Source organism: Anoplophora glabripennis, unplaced genomic scaffold (genome assembly GCF_000390285.2).
Source record: "Anoplophora glabripennis isolate ALB-LARVAE unplaced genomic scaffold, Agla_2.0 scaffold175, whole genome shotgun sequence".
NCBI classification, from domain to species: Eukaryota; Metazoa; Arthropoda; class Insecta; order Coleoptera; family Cerambycidae; genus Anoplophora; species Anoplophora glabripennis.
Window position 1 is genome coordinate 186,564 of NW_019416926.1, and position 10,684 is coordinate 197,247.

Sequence of the window (10,684 nt, forward strand, 5' to 3'; positions counted from 1 at the left end):
CGCTGTACGAGGATTTGCCGCTAAGCTAGCGCCGAAATATTCAGGTCCATACTTGATTACAAAAGTATGGTCGCCAGTGGTATTCGACCTAAAAAATGAACAGACGGGGCGACGATTTCGACGAATCCATGTAAAAGATCTTAAACCCGCGCACTAAGTTATTATTTTTTTACAGATATGGAACCAACAACACCAACCACGACCCAAGCTCGCTTGATGGAGTTGTTTGGCCCCAGTCCGGAGGTCCTGCAGCTATATGCGTCGCCACTGCCGGTCACCCCTGACCAGGTAACGCCTGTACCACCGCTGGTCAGTCCGATCCCAGCCACTCCATTGCCCGTCACTCCGGGACGATGGATGCCGACGCCACCCAAGCCACCGACGCCACCGAAGGGACCGCTGCTCGTCCGCATCCCCAGGTGGAGGTTGCGACCCCCCACAATTCCAGGTCACCACCGATACCGGCTGCGGCTAATTACTCCGGAAGGGGTAAAATGGCTGGCCGCCCCGAGACGAGAAGACGAACCCTCCGCGTCGGGAATTACCCGATTGTAACCAATACCATGCTAGTAAAAGTAGAATTAGTTATTTTTTTGTTGTATTAGATTAAGAGGTTAGGAAAAAAAAATGTTATTTTTTTTTACGAAGAGAGGGGGGGATGTAATGAACCTTTTTTTTATTTTCGGGATTTCATTTATATTTTAGTAATGAACTTATTTTATTTTGCTCCCGCTGTATTATAATTGTTTGGCGCACCGCGATTTTGCACACGGCCCACGAAGTCGCCGTTTCAACGGCTGAAGTTGCACACGGCACTACCAGCCGTTCTGTATAAAAGCAACGGAGTCACCTACACCAGGCAGTGCTTAGTAGGTCTTTCCACGGCACTCAACCCTCCTCTGGGTGTCCTAACCAGAGCGTTTAGCAGGTCTCTTCCGCGGCGCTCAAGGTAAGGTACACACCTGGACTCCGACTCCGGGTACTTAGCAGGTCTTTCCGCGGTACCTGACGTCTACCTCGCGGCCGACTCCGGGTGTTTAGCAGGTCTTTCCGCGACACTCGGCGTCGTCAATGTCAGGACATACGTATTGCCTTCGTGACAATAGGTATCCCGATGTTTCTGTTAGTTATATGGGTGGGGCATTATTGTTAATGTTATATGTGTTTATAGACTGCGATTTATTTTGGAAAATAAAAGTTTTATTTATATCAAGTCTTGTAATATTCCCGAACCTTGGAAAACACTTCTCCACCGAGTGAACCCGGACTGTGACTGTACTAGTTCGGCGTCTGCGATCGAACCTCGAAAGAACATCACAACTTTCAAGCTTTGCGACCAAGTTTTTTTGTATTCAGGAGGTTAAAATACTTTAGAATAAGTTGTTTGCAGCCCGTGGCACTCTGGTTGGCAACGGAAGCCTGTCTGGCTCCTAGACTAAAGTGCACGTGCAAATTAGAAAGTTATTGACCTCGACACAGGTTAGCCTAGGTCGGAAACACGTACCGAGTTGTATATTTGTCTCCGTCCGATTGTATTTTTATCTTCTATTACTTACAGTCAATATTTAAATACTATATACATTTCACCCTCTTTATAATTTTTCTAGTGAGTGTTGGTTTTTTATGCCAATATTCCTGTAATGAAATTGAAATGGTTATGAAATTAAATTTAAATTATTTGGAGTTTTGTAACTTCAATATTAAATTTTATTTAAAGTGAAACAGAGCTAATTTCTTTGCAGCCATAATAGTCACATTTGGTCAGATGAAAACCCGCACACTAGTCGGTTTAGCTTTCAAAGAAGATTCGGTGTCAATGTATGGGCAGGAGTATATGGCGATCGTTTAATTGGGCCGCATTTTCTACCTGAATATCTGAATGGGCCGCGTTACTTTCAGTTTTTAGTAGAAGGCTTACAGCAAATTAAAAAAGTATCACTATGATGTTAATAAAAAATGATTTTTGGCAAGTCATACTCAGACCTCCTCGAGATTCTTGCTGGGCAACAATAACAATTTAATTTGTTGATTGCATTATTATAAACAAAATAATTTATAGCATTTTAAATTATTATTATTGGCTAACGTGAGCAAACAGTTTATTTATTGTCTTTATATGAGCGAAAATATATACATATGGCAACATTACATCTAGGGTGCCTTGTTCATATCGTAGCCGGCTGACGTCAGCCGGTCAGTAACAGCCTGAAAAGGGGGTTAAATAATGATTTGAAAATATTTGTTTTCAGCTTAAATATGCATTTAATTTTTTTTTAATCACGCCATCGTATTATACTCATTTTTCTCTATCTGTTCTTAAAATTAATGACATTATGACTGAATCACCCTGTATATAAGAAAGAAAATTACATGTTACCTCACAATAACTAGACGGTTTCTTCTGACAGACTTCCCAACTCGTGGTTTGATGACAGCGGTCTTTAGTTGAAATATGATGTACGTGGCGTGGAAAGGCGTAAATGCTCCCGCTGAGGCGGTAAAAAGGTTCCAGGAACTTGCTATCGCAACTCCAAAAATATCCAAAAATAAATTACAAAACAGGAACCACCGAACAACAGTGTGGTGTCAATTCTCCCTTTGCCATGAAGGATGAGTAAACTCACTCATATAAATACTTATTGCACCCGCATAAAGCTTACAACCCTTAGAAAATCCACGTGAGAATCACATTCGATATCTAACGAGACTCGAACTCTAGAAATTTCTTTTTTCTCCGTTAAAAATCGATTTTTAACTTAATCCAAAAAAGTGTTTGAAAAAGTCACAAGCCATACCTTTCGATATTTAAAATACTTTTCAGAATAAACATTGTAGTGCCATCTGTCCATGAAAAACGGACGCTAGATAAGAAGTACAGAAAACTACCATAATAAACGTGAAACGTCCGATAAAGCGGGCGACAAAATAACTACTGCCAGAATTAGTAAAAAACCTAGGAGTAAACAAATGCAAATTGAAACAAACAAACAAATTGCGAACTGAATTGAGGTAAGCACTACATTATTAAACTCTAAATGGTTTCCTAAATATATAAGATACCTAAATCTAATATTTAATAAGAACATAACAGAAGAATTTAAAATTTTTATTTACTCTAACTTTTCTTTTTCAGATACCCAGGACTTAAAGGATGTAACATGAAGTAGAAATAGTAAATCATCACCAAAAATGCTGCGAAATTATAAACATGTTGCTTACTAAAATGAAATGTACTAATACTAAAAAAATAGTTGTTTTAAAATATATTTGTACATCACAGCATCTGAGTGATTTCTTCGTTAATTATTCTTTTCCGCTCCTCCGAGCATCGGTAGGTGCGCGCTCGCACCGGTGTTTCATCTTTAAGGATAATTCGGTGTTGAGTAGAAATGGTCGTCGAGGGCACGTCGGCTTCCGCGAACACCTCGGCGTAGCGGATCAATACCTCTTCATAGGTATCTCGGTGTGGCGATGGTATATGTTGAGTTAATTGTAGCGGCGGTTGTCTTATATCGGCGGTGTGGGCGGCCTGGGACCAATAGGCGGTTTGTCGCAGAGACCTTCCCAGGTGAACACATCGGCGGCTGGTGTCCACCACCGCCTCGTTGTCAGCCAGCCATGGCCGTCGCAGGTCCGGAATAATCAGGTACTCCACCCGGTATGTCTTGGATTCTTGCATATAACGTGATTTCCCCGCAGGCGGTTGCATGGGTGGCGTCGCAGGCGAGGAATATTCTCGTGTGAGGTCTAGTTCGGTAGTCGTCGATTAGGTTGGCGCGTATAAAGTTGCGATTAGCGCCAGTATCTATCAGTGGGGAAAGCGGCTTGTTGTTGATGGTCACCGCAATTCTTGATAGCGGGCTGGTGGTGTTGTCGCCGGCCTGGTTCAAACCCGCTGCTGACAGGTAACTGGCGCTGGCGGTGCCGGTCGCTCGCGCCTCTTCTGCTTCTCGGTGGATGTCGTGGAGCCGTGAGCCTGTTGGTTGCGGGGTGCCCTGGCCTTCGCCCAGTTTCCCTGTCTCGCAGGGCAGTCGCGGTGGTAAAGGTGGCCGTGGCACCAGCGACACGCTGACGGCGGCCCATTGCCTGGCGGTGGCGGGTTGCCTCGTGGAGTCGCACCCTCTGATGCCCTGGTTTGCGGTGGTAGTAGCTCTCTGATAATTTCTAGTCTTTCTGAGTCAAGGGTCTCGAGGGCGAGTCGCTTGAACAGGTTCCATTTCGTGGTGATGAATATATACGCGGTCTCCCCAGGACGTTGTGGCTGACCATATAATTGTTTAAGCAGTGTCGACCTGACGGCCGTGGAATCGAATCTTGCCCGAAACTGCCATTTGAAGAGCTCCCAGTCCATGCCTGGGGTACAGGTTTCGTCGAACCATTTAAGGCTTCTTTTACTAGGGTTTTTCGGATAGTTAGGGACTGTCTGGTGGCTGGAACCCGCTTCTGGTGGAACCATGCCTCCAACGCTTGTAGATAATCCTCTGGGTCTTCGATGGAATTGCCAGAAAACTCAAACTCCGGCTCTTCTCGCACGTCGATGGCACGCAGGGCTGCTACTTGTTGCGTTAATTCGGTTAACGCCTGGATCATGGCTATGTTGGTAGTATTCTGCCACGTCGCTGCATTGGGATGGTCGTAGGTCATGGTTGTGTCGGATGTTGTTGATTGTGGGACAGTGTCTTGCTGTTGCGGCCCCCCGGTGTGTAGAAACGTGCTTGTGGGTGGAGAAGGTTTGTTCGGCTAGTCGGGTAGGTGAAGGCACGCTGGTGTTTCCTGCCCCACGCTGTTGGTCGCCATGTCTCCTTCTCAGGCCCTCCGGGAAGCCCAGAGCTGCGGGGAAGTCCTCCATATCGGTGGCCGAAGAAGTGGTTTTAATTATTCGTATTGTAAACCAATATAGGTTTTATTTAACGAATATGATGGTACAGTGGGTACATACAAGGTTTATACTAAAAATCTTAACATAAGTACAGTGACAGTTGTTTAACCGTCAACGTCAACTAATAATATATAGGAATAAAACAAAATACGAGAATAGTAAATAGTACTCTCTCTACAGTATTTATTATTTTTTCAACTATGGTTTGGCCAATTTTTATTTCTACTTTTCTTTTCAGGGCTTAGTTCTATTATTTATTTTTTCTTCTTTTTTATTTTTTTTATTTTTCTTCTTCCAACTTATTTATTTTAACTATTTCTCTTTCTTTTTATTATTATTTTTTTCTTGGCTCTTTTGCTCGCCCTGTATATATATTTTTTATATTTTAATATTTATTTATTTATTTATTATTTTTTCTTTCTATTTTAATTTTTTTTTTCTGGTTCTATTGTTTAGTAGGTTTAGGATAAGGAACGGATTTAAATTAAACCAGGAATTAAGAGTTAACAGGTAAGAACGGTGCGAGACTTAGCGAATTCTTGTATGTATGTGTGCGATGTGTCGCGCACGGAGGCTGAGATGCAAGTGAGCTGCGGTGCGCCATTATTTTATGGCTAGAAATTAGCCTCAATGATTTGGGATCGAGGGGGATTATTCCTCTTTATTCTGCCTCATCTCGTGTAGGCCTGGACAGCCTTCGTAGGTGGGCCCCATCCGTCGTCTACCCCGACCGCAAATTGCGGCCGGTGTAGGCGCTTTGTGGGACCTCCTCTTGTCTTGGCTGGGCCCCGCCAGCCGCTCTTTCTTCTGGCGCACTTCTTGCTTCGCCGGTTCGTCTGTGTATAACCCCGGGGGTGGTGTCATGTTTAGGAATTTAGATTAGGTTAGCTTTTGTTAGAAAAAGAAGAAAAAACCGAGTAGAGATGTAAAAATGTATCATGTCATGTCAAAGTAAAGAAAGCGTCATTGGAAATAAAGTATTGTTCTTATCACCGTGTTACCTCTTTATGCAAATAGAAAAGGAGACCGTCGAAGGCAGTTAGCGACGGGTAGTTGTTTGGTGTCTCGACATAGTTTATGGCGACCGTGACAGGACTCTGTTTGTGATAAGTGAGGTTAATAAAAAAGGACGAGGTATTCGTAAGAAATACGACCGCAAAAGACTTAGCTCGATACAACGTTTATCCCTTTGGATTTCGTATATTGAAAACGTTGATATTCCTCCAGTTAATCATGGCAGAATTGGGCAGGAAAAAGAAGAGTAGAGCTGTAGTCCGCGTTGCTTTCACACGTTTGGGAAACGAACTGGAACAACTTTTGTCGGCGCAGACTGTAGATTTGCAAAAGGCTCAAGTTACATGGGAGCTTTTGCGCGAGAAATGCGACGATTTGAAGGAGCTGGATGCCCATTTGTATGAATTACTGTTAGAAGATGCTACCGAAGAGGAACTGCTGAATGAGGTAGGAGCTTGTGACATATAAAAGGCGATTTGCTGATTTAAGAATGACATTGGAAAAATGTCAGGGAAGCAAGGCAGAAGCTGATCATGATCACGTCTCGATAATGTCAGGGCCCGTCGTGGATAATGGAAATTTAGGAAAACGAAAATTCAAACTTCCTAAAATAGAATTTAAGCGCTATGACGGCAACATCAGAGACTGGCTGTCTTTTTGGGCACAATTTAAAAAAGTAGAAGGGTACCCAGAAATTGACAATCATGATAAAATTGAATATTTGTTACAAGCAACCGTGCCAAATTCTAGAGCTAGACAGCTTGTTGAAAGTTTTCCTGTGATAGGAGCAAATTACAGTAAAATCGTAGAATGCATGCAATCACGATTCGGGAGAGAAGATCTTCAAATTGAGTTTTATGTAAGGGTACTTCTCATCTTAATTTTAAATAATGCAGTTTCGAAAGATAAGATGGATTTGTGTACATTGTACGATAGAATCGAAACACAAATCAGGTCACTCGAAACGTTAGGCATAACTTCAGAAAAATGTTCCGCATTACTTTTTCCCTTTATTGAGTCTTGCTTGCCGCAAGAGTTATTACGTGTTTGGCAACGTACTGCACAAGCTGTTCAACTGGTTGTCAGCACGACGAATTTGTCACGGCAGTTGTCTCTTGTTGAGGTTTCTTTAGAGAATCGACTTGAAAGCCTAATGCAATTTTTAAAAAATTAAGTCGAAGATGAATTACATTTACAACGTACAATTACATTGGTCACAGAAAATTTTGGGTTATCTGCAGGACATTCACCGGGTCATGGCGGTGCCAAGTCTAGGGTCGAGAGAAAAATGGGTAGAGTTGGGGTAGCGTTACCTTCAGCTACAGATTTAGTAAACTGCGACGCGAATAAATGTGTTTTTTTGTAATAATCTGCATAAGAGTGAGAACTGCGTGAAAGCGCGTAGAATTAGTTTAGAAGATCGGAAAAAACAGTTAACAGACAAACGAGCGTGTTTTCGGTGTCTTATGTCAGGTCACATGGCAAAAAAGTGTCGCGTGCGCCTATGCTGCGTGATTTGTTCGCGATCACTTGTACCAATTATGTGTCCACAATTACCTTCGAATAAAACCGTTGAGGAGAATGTAAATCCTGTTACGGAACAGACTCTTGCCAATTGTACTAGACATCACGTGTTTTTACAGACACTGAGGGTAAAGTTGAAATTTACAGACACTGAGGGTAAAGTTGAAAGGAGTCAGAGAAAGAGTCTTGCGTTTCTCGCGCTTTAATCGACAGTGGGTCTCAGAGGTCCTATATTCTAAAAACTACAGCCATGACGTTAAGATATAGACCTAAACGAACAGAAAGTATTGTCCATTGTTTATTTGGCGGAAAAACCATGACACAAATTGATAATTGCTATGATGTTACTGTTTGCAAGGATAGTTATTCTTTGACATTTGAAGTTCTTGACCAGCCTGCTATTTGTACCGATATTTTACCAGTTTTCGATGGTACTTGGATGGAAGAAGTTCGCAGTTTGAATATTGAACTTTCCGATGTAAATGAACCTGGACCAATCGAACTGTTACTTGGAGCAGATGTGGCTGGTAAAATCTATGGTGGTGACTATAGAGAATTGAAATGTGAACTAGTTGCTACCAAGACATGTCTGGGGTGGACTCTCAGATAATTATAACCTCGCAAAAAGGAGATTACAGTCCACTATTAGAAAACTAAAGAACGAGAACATGACGGAAGAGTATAATCAGGTTCTACAAGAATGGCTCTCGATGGGTATCATAGAGGAGCTTGCAGATAATGTAGGAGTTTTACCAGTTCATTATTTGCCTCATAGGGCTGTGGTAAAACCTGAGAGTACTACCAAGATATGTCCTGTTTTTGATCCTTCGATCAATGATTGTCTTCGATACTGTTGAGATTCAGAGAAAATCAAATAGGTGTCACTTCAGATATTAAGAAAGCCTTTCTTCAAATCGGTATCCATCCCAGCGATAGAGATTTTCTCAGATTTTTATGGATAGGGCCAGACGGAAAAGAAAAGACACAGACGAGTTGTGTTTGGAGTTAACTGTAGTCCATTCTTGTTGGGAAAAACTATTGAATATCATCTTGACCGTTGTCTAGAAATGTGTGCGAAAACTGATACTCCCTATACAGTAGACTCTGTCGTTAAATTGTCGAAAAGTTTTTATGTAGATAATTGCATCACCAGTGTTCCGGATGAGACCAGTTTGATCCAGTTCATTCAAGAAGCAACAATGATAATGAAACAGGGTAAATTTGAACTCAGACGGTGGGAGAACTCTCGAAAAGAACACGAGAAAGAAGCGTTTGCTCCTGTACTCGGTCTGAAATTGTGTTTAACAAAAGACACTTTAATGCTCAATGATACTTCGTTAAACAGAAGACTTGGATTGGAAGGCATAGCTGTAACGAAGCGGTTAATTCTTTCAATGGCTCAACGATTGTTTGACCCCATTGGGTTTACGAGTCCTGCTATTCTAATGACCAAGATATGGTTGCAATGTCTTTGGGGGAAGAATTGCGCTGGGACGATTCAGTTGATGTTGAAACGGAGCAAGCATTTCGACAGTGGATTAGAGACCTACCATATCTTTTCAAGATAGAGATCCCACGTTGGATTGGAGGGGGAACTGATCAGGTGCGACATGTCAGCATCCACACCTTTTGCGATGCAAGTAAAAGTGCTTTTGCATGTGCTATTTTTCTCAGAATTGTAACCGGAGGTCATGTGTCTTTCCACTTATTGGCGGCAAAGGCTAGAGTTGCTCCACTTCATAAATTAACCATACCTCGTCTGGAGCTACTGGCTGCAACAATTGGTGCCAGATTATATGTCAAATCTGTAAAGAATTTGAGTGGCGAAATCGAATCCTATTTTTGGAGCGACTCTTCAACTGTTGTGGCATGGATTCAAAGGAAAGAAGAGTGGGCTACATTCGTTTGGAACAGAGTTGCAGAAATTCGGGCGCTAACTCATCCAAAATCATGGAGTTACATACCTGGTTCAAAAAACCTCGCCGATTTACCTTCATGAGGCTGCTCGCCTAAATACTTATTGGAGTCAAAATGGTGGGAGGGCTCAGAATGGTTATATGAAAGTCCGGATAGCTGGCCAACTGATGAATTGGTTTGCGACGAGCTGGAGATTAATCTGAAGAAAAAGAGGAAACTAGCCACCACCCTTTTGTGTTCAGCGGCTGATGAATTTTTCATGAGTTTCTCAGGTGAAAATGAGAAGTTAAGCAGTTTAAATCCATTTTGTGATGAACATGGTATTTTGAGACTGAAAACAAGAATTTCGAGAAGGGAAGACCTAGAAAATTTTAGATTTCCCATGATACTACCTTCTAAACATCCTGTTGTGGAGAAGCTGATATTAGAAATGCACAAGGAAAAGTCGCATGCTGGTCCCCAGATACTTCTTAGTTTGCTGCGTGAATCTTACTGGATTCTAGGAGGGCGACGCACCGTCAAATCAGCTTTATCTCAGTGTGTTGTTTGCAAGAGGTATAATTCTAAATACTTTGTTGTTGAACCTCTCCCACTGCCTAAGGACAGGGTGCGTGACGCGGTCGCGTTTGAAGTGACGGGAGTGGATATGGCAGGACCATTATACCTTAAAACACGAGAAGAGGCATGGATGCGTATGTTTACATGTGCTATTTACCGCGCTGTACACTTTGAGTTGTGCACATCTATATCGTCACCTTGTTTTATGAAAGCTTTTAGACGATTCGTGGCGGGACGTGGTCGACCTAAAGTAATTTATAGTGACTACGATACGAACTTTGTAGGGACTGAGAATGCTCTATCGCAGTTAGACTGGGAAACCATTTTCCAATAAACCTCTACCCAACAGATAAAATGGAAGTTTAACCCACCTACCGCGACTTGGTGGGGCGGTTTCTGGGAGCTTTTGATCGGTATTATGAAGCAAATGTTGCGAAAGGTTCTTGGTCGTTCTAGTTTTAATTATGAGGATTTAATGACTATACTTTGCAATTGTGAATCTGTGATAAATTCACGATCGCTTACTTATATATCTAATGACCCGAAAGACTTGGTACCTATTACTCCATCGATGTTTTCGAGAGACCTGGTAGATAGTGATTTACCTGATTGTGATATTATAAACCAGAATTCACTTATTCGAAAGCTACGTTATCGACAAAAAATTAGTTTGGATCTCCGTCATCGCTTTTGAAGCTCAAATTTAATAAAAGGCCAAGTCGACCAATTACACTTGGAGAAGTAGTCCTTGTAGGCAACGATATCGATAAACGTTTACACTGGTCTCTTGGA